An 11903-nucleotide genomic window follows, 5' to 3' on the forward strand; every position below is an offset into this window, starting at 1 on the left:
ACGTAGTGCTACTTGGCGGGCCTATGTTGCAAATTTTCTGTACGTCTTCTAGTTGACACTCTGTCATGCGCAAGAGGTAGTAGGCAACCCTCTTTCCACATGCAATTCCTCTCCCCTCTAGTTTGCATTGCAGGGGTCCAACCCCAATTACCCCACCATTGCAAAGTGTCGGAACTCTCACCCAAAGCCAGTTGTGCACCCAGCACTCACCCACCATTGCAAGTCCTTCCTTGATCCCATCAATGAAGCATGCCACACACACTCTTAGTCACCCAGCTACACACACCCTCGCATGATGCTACCTGCCAATATCACCACCCAATCGTTTATCATGGTATGACTTAACATGTAGAACAATTCTTTATGCATATTGGCACACCACAAAAATCTACTATAACACACACACACACACACACACACACACACACACACACACACACACACACACTCACTCACTCACTCTTAGGCCCATGTCACACTAGAACATCCGGCCACACCAATTTTTTGAAGGCGGCCAGGCAAATGTAGTCACATTGGGTCATTACTTAAACAATGCCCACATTTTTTAATGAATTGGTTGTAGAGCGTCCTCGTTTTATGTTGACGAGCAGAGTTCAAGACTTGTAGTCTTCTTTCGTGCACTCACTTTTTGCAGTTGGCCGCTTCACTCACAAGTTGGCTGGCCTCTCTTGCTCGGGTTTTAGTTTGCTCGAGAAATCTCGCTCGGGCTATGGTAAGACTCCTTTTTTATTAAAAGGTACATTTATTAAAAACCTCAAAAAATTATATAGTCATGATAGCCCTTATTTGTCTACGGCCGCTAAGAATTCAATGTCAAATATCTCAATCTTCTACTTTCTTAGCTCATCCCCCTCCCACCATTCCCCCCTATGTGCTTGTGCACACAAAAGTTGAATGTTTTTTCCTCCATTTTCCTCACCTCCTTTTGTAGCAAAGAAATGTGTATCATATGCTCATAGAGTTCTCACAAGAGTATGAACCCCTTTCCAAGAAAAACAAACAAAACACCATTTCAAAAGCTTCAAAGGAGAACTTGAAATCACAGGGCATGAAAAATGTGGACCTTTGGCTAGACAACATAATGTATCCAAAGCATCTCATCACAAACTCCACTCCACCTTCAAGGATATAGCTTCCTTGGTGAACTATGTTGGAGATGAACCCAATGGCTTCTATGACGACACCAAGCAGTTGGCTACAGGAAACGATATTCTGCAACAAGAGAGAGATATTGTATGCAAGGAAAATGTGTTCTTAGACTAGAAAGTCATGCAATGTGTTCAACAGGTTGAAGGCAACAAGGAGACTATGAAGGAGCTTACTTAACAACTCAGAGGGAAAACAAAATAGCATTAGGTCTTCATAGTAAAGAGAAATAAGACTACAAGACATCAAGGACTTGAAGGTTGGCTCGGGAGGAATCAAGAAAAGACTGCAAGCCATCAAGTAAGTGCATCTATGCATCTATCCTTGCCAGGTTTATATTCCTAAACTCTCAAACATATCTCTTATGTTTGATATGCATGACCAGATATTTTCTTCACCTTGACAAATAAGTGGAGTGCAACACAAAAACCTCCTCGACACCTTATGGCCTCATATTGAATTGCAAGGTCACTAGCCTCTTGGATGACAACCACTAACTCCATGCACGGGATGTTCAGTCAAGTTTGGATGAAATTGGAATATCCAATAACAGATACGCTTCAATTTATAAGTATGTAGTGTCATTTGCAGTTTTCATTTAATTAAGAAAGGGTTTAGTATCCTAACTCTTCGTACTCAGGTCTGTGTAGACACATGTTAAAAATATTCATATCAAGAACACCCTACTTCCAAACCCTTTCTCTATTCCGAAAACAAGATGGGAAGTTAACGAGGAGGTGCTTCAAACTTAGGGTATTCCATTTCACATTGATTTTGCTGAAAAGGGAGGAGATGGTATATGAAAAGTATAAAAATATCTTTCATGATTTGATCGCTTTGCAAACATACATTTTGCAATTGTTTGATGTTACTCTTGAAGAGTGCAATGGTGTCGGGGATTTTATATTTGATTAGTGAGTCGGGTCAGCACGGGCTGTTGGCTATGGAAAAACTGTGAGAAAAAGATGCACAACATAAGAGAATGTGGTACAAAATAAACCTTGTAAACCTTAAAATGATATACTTAATGAACTTAAAATCTGAATACAAGAGACTTGACCATTGCAATAGGCACCATATGCTCTTGAATATCTTGAAATTGGGAGCTAAAGCATGAACTCTAAAGCTTAGACAACAGAAAGGGTAGCAAGGGTGAAGACACACTCCTCATCTCTCAGCCCTTTCTCTGTCCTTTATAAATTCTGCTTCAATTTTCTTTACTTGCTCTTTACGACGGTGTTCATGAGCATAAGGTTAATCTTCACCTTGAAAGAAAGCTTGTAGAATTTTATTTTGTGACCTACGTTAGTTCAACGAACCTCAGTGCTTAGAGTCTTTGAGATGAAATTTTGGAGTCCTTAGGTCTTTGATTGTCATGTCAAGCCCACTACTCGTTTCTTTTTCTGCAAGCAACGCCGCTCTTGGTGATATCAAGCTACCTCTGAACTCAGTCTTCTACTTCTGCAAGTGCTGCTATCTCCTTGCAATCTATTGAAGGTCTCTCTCTTAATATAAAACCTCTATTGCTTCTATGGGTGTTCATAGAGCGCAATCTAGCGTGGGAATTTCCCTTTTGAATAATTTTAGATGACTTTAAAAAACAATACTCATCAGTTCTACAAACAATGCTTGTTTTCCCTACTGCAACGTTGCTTCTATAGCTCTAGGGTTGTGAGTTTACGGGCAATTAGCTCCTCGCACGACACAAGCACACATATTAAAATGAAGCATGCACTCCCTGTGCACCCTCCTCCTGTAGATCAACTCGTCAATCTCCTCCTTTATTGTAGCGGCCAACGCTGCTCTAGTTTCCTCATTCTCTTTGCACTCAGGTCGTTTGGCTCTAGTTTTGCCCCTTCAAACATCTTCACGGTCCTCTGCAATGCCACTCACCTTTGTGAGAACTTAGAGATTAACTTAAATGTGATTAATATCACTGTTAATTAATATGCTAATGTCAAGACATAAGAGAGTGCAAGATAGAAATAGAGCAATGACAATAGATTGCACTTGAATGGAGAAAGGACACCTTGTTACAAATGAGGGAAGCTAATGGGATTTATATACAAATTGAGGGAGTGAGAAATATCCATCACATGTGAATTATAGGTAGGTGTGAATAGACACACGCTGAGACTTACATAGGTGGAAGGAGTCCATGTGGGAATTAGGGAATAGAGGTAGGTGGAAAGAAGTCCACACTTAATAAAGTAATAAGTTACTTTTACATCCCCCCTTAAGGGTGGACTTCTTATTGTAAATCATTGAGATTGATGAAAAAAAAGCTTTGTGAAGTAGCCATGTCATAGATACATGCTATGCCCACTCAATGAGAAGTTCATCCAGTAGGGATCAAACTAAAATTACAAGATGAGGTGTGAGAAATGCACGTGATTGCTTGCAGAAGCATGTAATATGATGTTCCAAGAAGAGGTATGTCATCCCCAAAGAGGCCTAAGATAGCCATGCCTTGTAGTCTTGTTGTTGAGTGAAGTCGCGAGAGCGACAAGGCGTGGTTTGTAGCAATCATCTGAGCCGTTGGGGTGGTATTTCTTCTTTGATAGCCATTTTCAAGAGACAATGTTATGATTCTTAGGAGGTGGCACAAGCTCCCAAGTGTTAGCTTCTTTGAGGGCTTGGAGTTCATCCAATATGGCAGCATGCCACTCCTTGCTCTCGCTAGAAGTGAGGGCATCGAGAACAGAGAGGGGAAGGGCATCTACAAGAGGCTCTGGTGGATGTTCAAGAATTATTTCATCACTGAGGACAACAGAGAAATTGGTGGCCTCATAGATCTCGTGAAGAGAGCGGGTGCGGCCATGCGAGCTAGAGGCAACTTGTCCAAGTGTATAGCCGAAGTGTGTTGCAATGGCAAGGTGGCAGAAGTAGAGCTATGGGGCTTGACTTCGTCGACATCTGCTGGGATGGGAGTGCCTGGCAAGTCTTCGTGGGAGTTGCGGGAAAAAAATGGCGATTGTGAAGGTGAGACCGGTAGCGAAGGTGATGGGAGCTGGCCAGGTGGAGCACCGAGTGTCTGCGGTGTGATGGAAGTAGCGGCAGTCGGGATGGACGGTGTTGGTAATGGTGTCAACTGTGAGGATATGGGGGGAAGAGGTGGTGCAGGAATGTTGCCGATTGGCTGTGCATGATAATGCGGGACACAAGGACGTGGATGGGTGATGAGGAAAGGCCTTTGGATGGTGAAGGGAGGCTCAAGATTGTGCCCAGAAGGGTGGGAAATTTGCATGGGTGTGTGTGTGGGTGAGGCTGTCAACAAAGATTGATGAGAAGAGTGTACTGGTGATGACAATGTAGGGTGCTAATGGTGGAGAAGATTTGCCTTAGATGATGAATTCTTCATCAAAGATGATGGTGCGGGCAAAGATAAACTTTTGATGGTCAGGGATATAGAGGTAGTATGCCTTGATGCCAAAGCAATCACCATAGCCGACAAAAGTCGTGCGTTGAGCACGTGGTGATAGTTTTGATAAAGGTTGCATCACAAGTGGGTACGCAATGCTGCCAAAGATGTGAAGGTGGCCAAGATGAGGTCAGTAACCATGCCAGAGGGTGTAGGATGTAGGGTGTAGTAGTAGGATTGTGGGTGGATGGAATGCAATTTTGAATGTAGCAGATGGTGGCGGTGGCGGTAGCTTCTTCCCAATAGGTGTTTGGAAGGCTAGCTTGAAGAAGCATGGCATGAGAAGCTTCGAATAGTGTGCGATTCTTGCACTCAGCATGACCATTTGTTCTGGGTGGTTGGTGATGGAGAATTCATGTCGAATGCCAGAAGAAAGACATAGATCTTTGAATGCATGAGAAGTGTTCTCCCCACCATGATTTGTGCAGAGAGTTTTAAGGTGGCACCCATGTTTAGTCTCTACTAGTGCCTTGAATGTGCAAAAATGAGAGAAGGTCGAGGATTTCTCGGCCATGTAGTAAGTAGTTGTGTATTTTGAGAAATCAGCTATAAAAGGAAGCATATACTTATTGCCAGTGAGGGAGTTGACGGGCAATGGGCCACAAACATCGGAGTGGATGAGGTCGAGAGTGCAGTGGCTCGTGATGATGATGTGGGGAATGGGACGTGATGTGCTTTCGCAAGAATGTAGCCCTCACAAAGTGTGATGTGAGTGAGGTTCTTGGGAAGACCTAGTGCAAGTTGGCAATGAGTGAGTTGGTGAAAAACATATTGAGAAATATGTCGTAGTCTATAATGCCATTTGAGTGTGTTTTCTTGTGTTTTTATGGATGATGTAGATGCATGTGCAAGCGATGAGTCACCCAATGGATAAAGACGCCCAGTTTTGGGGACCAAAAGTGTGACATAATGACCATCTTTGTTTAGTGCCAAAATGTGGCAGCCTTCTCGTATGAATTTGATGATGATGCCATTGTCAGTTAGCTCACTGACAAAGATGAGATTTTTCTTGAGACCAGGGACATAATATACGTGAGAAATAGTGGTGTATAGGCCATTAGGTAGGTTAATGATAGCATCTCCATAGCCTTTGGCGAGCTGGATTGTTTGGTGGCTAAGTCAACAATGGCCAAACGGACCGGTAAAAGATGCTAGTTACTATTTTTAGTAAATGCTAACGAGGCCAGATGATGCGGCTGCGAAGTAAAGATGAAGATGAAGCAAATACAAGCAACATATGCAAAGAAGAGTTGGAATTGATGACTATCTATGGAGTTACGGTCACCATTGACGGTCACTTAAGTTTTAGGATTTTCCGTCAAATGACCGCAAATGCGGGTTGTAATTATGTTTTGGGCTCATCAAGAGTTCCAAGTTGCAAGCATTGAGCTATATTTAGATCCTAGGCAGTGCAGATAGCAGATTAAGTGAGTTTGGCCATTTGGGTGCCCGACCACTTCCAAAAAGCCTAGAGAGTATATAACTCAAAACACACAATGTGAAAGGGGATTCTTACTCACTTGAGATAAGCTTTGTGAAGAAGGAGATGGCTATGGAGTTCTTGAGCTTCCTACGCGCGTGCATGGACGATTCGGCCTCATGCCAATAGCTAAACTCTAACCTCTTCTCTCTCATTTTCTCATGGTGTAATCAATGCTTGATTAATCAAAGATTAGTGGCTGATTTGTTGATTAATCTCTTTTTTTTCATATTTCCCTCTTGTTTAAGCATGCTCCTAAGTGTGTGTAGAGTGTTGGTGCCCGGTGTGGTCATTCTATGCTATTCTATGCTCATTGTGTGCTTGATTAGAGTTGGATTAGTGATTGATTAGAGAGTAGTGCATGATTAAGCTTGTGTATTAGGCCGAATGGTAGAGTAAGTAGTGTGCTCTCTCCTCGTAGCAACATCAATATACCCTCTCCGTAGCTTTTTTTGTGTGTAGGTTTCACCTTCTAATCCTCCATTTGACATGCACAAGCCACTTGTGTGTTTCCATGCCCTAGCCGGATCCTACTCCTCAGATTGACATTATGTTGATGTCCTCCCTATGCTAGGATGACGTTCTAACATTGGCGCCGTTGCCGGGGAGCGATTGCCTAAGCTAGAGGTGCCATTGGTGTGTTTAGGAGACACTAATTTCCCTAATTTTTTGTTAATTTTGTTAGTTTTTAGATTAGGTGTGTTGATTAATTGAGTGGTTTTTAGTGTGATTAGTGCTTGGGTTAGCATTGACTATGCTTAGAACATCACAAAACAACCCACACACATCATTAGTTCTTGATTTTGATCGCTAATTTTCCATCAAATTCACTAATTTTCCCTAACTTTGATGCTAATTTCCCGTTGATTGGTAAGTGTTTTTTGTGCTACACACAAGTAGAAAGTGAGTTGGGTGTATGGACAACATGCCTATGTGATCCACACACTCATATCCTACTCCATTTGTGCGCAAATTGTAGCCGAAATCACCTATTGTTCACTAATTTTTCACTCATTATTTCGGCATTTTGCAAAGTGCTGATTTGTATTGATTATTTGATGCATGTCCATGATGATTATGTGTTTACATTCATGCTAAACGATGCTACACATTGATATTTTTGTTGGTTGTGTGCAGGTGATTTTACGGGATCGACACACACACACACACACACACACACACACACACACACACACACACACTAGTGTGTTGGGCACTAATCAAGTGCTTGATCGCTGAGTTTGTGGCTAATTAAGGTGCTGAAATTAATGCTAATTCTCTGATTTTATGTGCAGGTTTGGTTCATGAACCATGTGCATTCATAAAATGCAAAACTAGGTGCGGTTTATGCCCGCTTGAGTGTAGACGGAAGTGCCTAATTTGGGGTAATTTGGGGCTGTTTTGGAGTCCAATTTGCTTATGAGAAGCATGTGATTGCTTATGGTTGTCAATGAGTTATGGTTATGCTTTTATAATTCCGTTGTGACGCCGAAATGCTGCCGAAATTTGGTCAAATTTGGTTATGTATGTTTATGTGCATGATTTGATGCAAAAAGCGTGTTAATGATTGATTAAATTTGAGAATTGGATGCTCAAATTGAAGTTTAATTGATGCAAAATGCTATTTTTAGTGTGATTAGTCATCGTGCAAGAGAGGGTGATTTTTGTGTTCATTTAAGCGCAGTTTCGAGACGATTTGTGTGCTTAGCACTAGACTTGTAACCTAACAAGACATAAAAGTGTCCTTTCAGGGTTTTGGGAAAAATTTCCAAAACCATAGTAGATTCACTCATTTTGAAAAATCCTTTCATGAGCTTATAGTTCAATAACTACTACATACGGAAAAAATGAGAAACTTGTAATTTTTCTCATCCCTTGGTCACTACAAGCCTCCAAAGTTGATGGACCAATGCATTTTGCCCAAAACAGCAATTTCTTACGGTTGATTGCATATAAATAAGAGTGGAGATTTTTGTAGGACATGAGATAAAATGCCCCGTTAACTTCAATGGGTTGGTGACCAAAACATATGGTTGTTTTTACCTACCTAATTTTTTTCTGGGCAAAAAAAATAGGTACAAAAAAGTTGCCTTTTTGCCATTCTGCGGACCTATCATCAAAGTTTCTATAGTCACGCTCAATACAGATACTATATACATGTTTTCTTAGTTCCCTTTGGGCCTCTGGATTCAAAAGGAGCCATGGAGCATGTCAAAAGGATAATGGATCTCTTACAATTGGAACCTTGGGGGCAATGATAAAGTGCTAAATACAGCAAACATGAAAAAACTGGGTTTAGCATTATGACCTCTAGAAACCCATTGAAACTACTCAATATCTAGCCAAGTTTGTATTCTATGATTAGATATGGTTACTACCTACAAAATACACACAATTGGCCTAAGAAACTAGCAATATTGAGAAAGTTATACTTGCTACTCTAAAATGTATCGTATTCTTTAGCAATCAAAAAACTCAACCATCATCATATACTATGATATATAGCATATTAGGCCCCCCAAAACTCAAGGAAGATTAGATGTATGTTATACATTGCACTTACACAATCAAAATTGAATTTGGATATCAAGAAAGCCACCAAAAAAATCATAAAAGTGCTAATTTTGGACAAAAAACAGGATTATGCAATTCTTGTAAATTGGTCATAACTTTCAATTTTAACACTTAGCTCTCCCTACAAGCATCAAAACATGTTGAGAACTATGAAGGCCTAACCTCTAGCCATCTACACCTCACAAACATGAAGTTTAGAGTGGTATAGTTGCCAAAATTTGAAAAAAAGCCAAAAACAGGACCCGTTTTCTCACACAGTTTAGGTTCAAAAATGTTGTGCAAGAGTAAGGTTAATGGTGAGATAGATACTAAAAAAAAAAAAGCTAAGTTTTTTTCAGCTCATAAGGCAAATTTGTGGATATATAGCACCTAAAAATTCATTTTCATACTCTTCAAATAATTCAAGCAAAATGGTCACTTAACAGGACACAAAAGTGTCCAAGGACATAAAAGTGTCCTGTTACCATTCTAGTGTTAAAGAATGATGTTTGCTGCGATTTTGATTAAGTAAGTGATCAATTTCGGTGTTTCGATTGCTTGATTGCGAATGTTTAGGTCGGTGATTTGATCTAGAATTTTCTCATAATTTTTGGCAATTTGTTTTGGTAATTTTTACTCAAATGTGCTAATTATGCTCAGAAAATTGATAAATCGCCTAAGTGGGTGAATTGTGGAGTGTCGGGGCAATTTTTTTGTGTGTTTTTAGAGTATTTTTGCGTGTTAGTTAAATTTTTTTAAATTTTTTTAAATTTTTTTAAACATTTTTAGGTTTTTTGTTTGATAAGATTTGATTTTTTTTTATATTTGTGTATTTTATTATTATTATTTTATGAGTTGTTTTTGAATTTTTGTGTGATTTATTGAATTATAGTAAGAATTTTGAAACTTTTAATGTGTTTTTGTATTTTTTGTGTGTTTATGTATTTATTTTTTGTTTTATGTGTGTTTTTTTTTTAAAAAAAAAATTAATTGTGTGATTCTTTATTATTTGAACCTGCCTTCTGATCTTGCGTTGACCGGACCTGGCCCGCCCAGCTGCATTCTCGCCTTGAACTGCACCGGCCCTTATCTACCATCCTACGTGTTCACTGCGCCCCGAGCTCCCGAGACCTCCTACGCTTTTGCTGCATTGACATCCTACGCGCGCATGCTCCTGGCCTAGTCATCCTACGCGCGCATGCTCCTGGCCTAGTCATCCTACGCATGCTTGACTTCACCTACGCTACGCGATAGGTGCCCGAGTCGGCCCCATAGCTCGTGACCCCACCTGTTGGCGCGCATACACAGCTGGCGAACCCACCTACCCACTGGCCCCTCTTGCATACTCATGCCGTTTTTGCTTTGTTGAGTCCGCAACCTGGTTGCAAAATCTTGCTGGCTCCTGGCCCACCCTCTCTAGCTCTCTCTGCCAATGAATCCCTACGCGGATTCTTTCCCACTTTTGTCGGATCCCCTAATCCCTCTCCCTCATTAGTAACCCTGGCAAATTGTGAAGGCTCATCATACAGCTACACGTATATGCTGTTTGGCGAGCGTTACAGGCCACTAAACTCTGGGACATAGATACCTACAGCCTTTGATCGGCTGAGCCCACCGACTCTGAATTCACACACATCATATACAAATATTTTTAGTCGCATTGAATTTTTGGATACACTGCAGTAGCGCATAGTTGCAGGGCCTTGCAGTCCGCTTGTGACGTTGGTCCCACCTTGGCGGCTGACACTGACCCCACACAAACGCTTTGCCTGGCCCGTGATGCTCGAATTCAGTGCTGTCAGCCGTTGGCGCACACCAGCATAACGCCGAACTCAGTGCAAGTAGTGTATAAATTCTTTTGTGCTAGATTCAGTCTAATTCAGCTAAAAGTGAGAGCTCAAGGCACAAGTGTGATTGTCAAGGGTACACCAAGAATTTTGTGTTCATTGTAAAACGGCAGTCCTGCTAAATAGACTTTTGCAGATTGTGTGCTAAATTAAACACAGGTTATCTCAAACCAAGAATTTCTATGAAGTATGCAGTTGTTGCAGTACAGTGGTAAGTATCTTGCCAACTAGTGCTACAGCTATACAGGTAGGTCAGATCGGAGAGATCACAGCTAAGCTTAGCAGAGAGCTTTGAATTCGGAAAACCAGTGGTCACCCGTAGGGAGAGGCTAGAAAAAGGGAATACAAGTGCTCAGTAGGTCAGTAATAGGGTTGAAAGAAAAATGGAGCAGCAGATGCAACAGCCACAGTCAATGGCAACCTCGGAAAATCAAAGCAGTTATGATGCAACTTCAAGCTCATTAATAACAGTCAAAACAGTTGGCATCAGGTTGGAGTTAATAGGTCATTTCAAAGACTTTCCATGCTACATGGATGATGCAGACAATCGCTATCTAAAGTCCAAGCAAAATGCTCTTAAAAGCCTGACAATACAGGTTGTGGAAGTAGAAGAAGCTACCAACATGGCTAATTCACAAAAGAACCTAATGGAAGATTGTTTAGGATCGGTGTACATGAAGCTCAAACCAGGTAGTGAGTTGGACATAATAAAATTGCACAGGCAAGATCTTCCAGAGGTTAGCAGTAGCCGAGTCACTGTGCACTTGATAAAGTCAAATTACAAGGACAAAAACTGTAGCGGTCTCTATAGAGATATGGAGGGTAGATGGTACAAAGCAGAAACACCTCAACAAGCGATAGAAGAGCCAGATCAATGCTTCATAGCTCATGAAGATGGTTCAATGTTCGGTTACAAATACATGTCGACAAGTGGTAATATTTACCACTTGATAATGAGCTTACCTTTAGCTTCCAATGCAGATACAGTGGTAGCTTAGAACAGAGAAATCACTCAAGAGACGGGGCCTACTATAATCAATTTGCCAAAAAATGAAGACACAGTCAGCAAAAAGGAATTCCTTGAAGCTATGTGTAAATGACAGTTGCCTTCAACCACTTTAGAAGTCAACAAGCAACCTGAACCAATAGCCCTTCATTGGATCAACAAAACAAGATGGAAAGATCCAATTTATGTAGATTCTGATGGACAAAGATGGGTTCAAGTCATGCGCGTAAGGACATTTAGCGAGTCGATACCTAGGACACTATGGGCAACGCGCATTGAGGACAGGAGCTATGATATAGATGGAAGATGCTATGAATTAGATCTTATTGTAGATAAATTCTCGGAAAGAGCTGCAGCTTTCATCTTGTCACCTTCAACTCCACAAGACCAAATTGAGCAACAGACACATGATGAAATGATCTCTAACCA

At 41.0% G+C, this 11903-nt stretch overlaps 1 pseudogene; it reads left to right on the plus strand.

The window, feature by feature from the left end:
- The first annotated feature begins 10851 nt into the window (after window positions 1–10851).
- Window positions 10852–11568, plus strand: LOC147436032 (uncharacterized; annotated as a pseudogene).
- The last annotated feature ends 335 nt before the right edge of the window (window positions 11569–11903 follow it).

The sequence above is a fragment of the Adiantum capillus-veneris genome, chromosome 18 (genome assembly GCF_014529385.1).
Source record: "Adiantum capillus-veneris isolate H3 chromosome 18, ASM1452938v2, whole genome shotgun sequence".
In the NCBI taxonomy this organism is placed as follows: Eukaryota; Viridiplantae; Streptophyta; class Polypodiopsida; order Polypodiales; family Pteridaceae; genus Adiantum; species Adiantum capillus-veneris.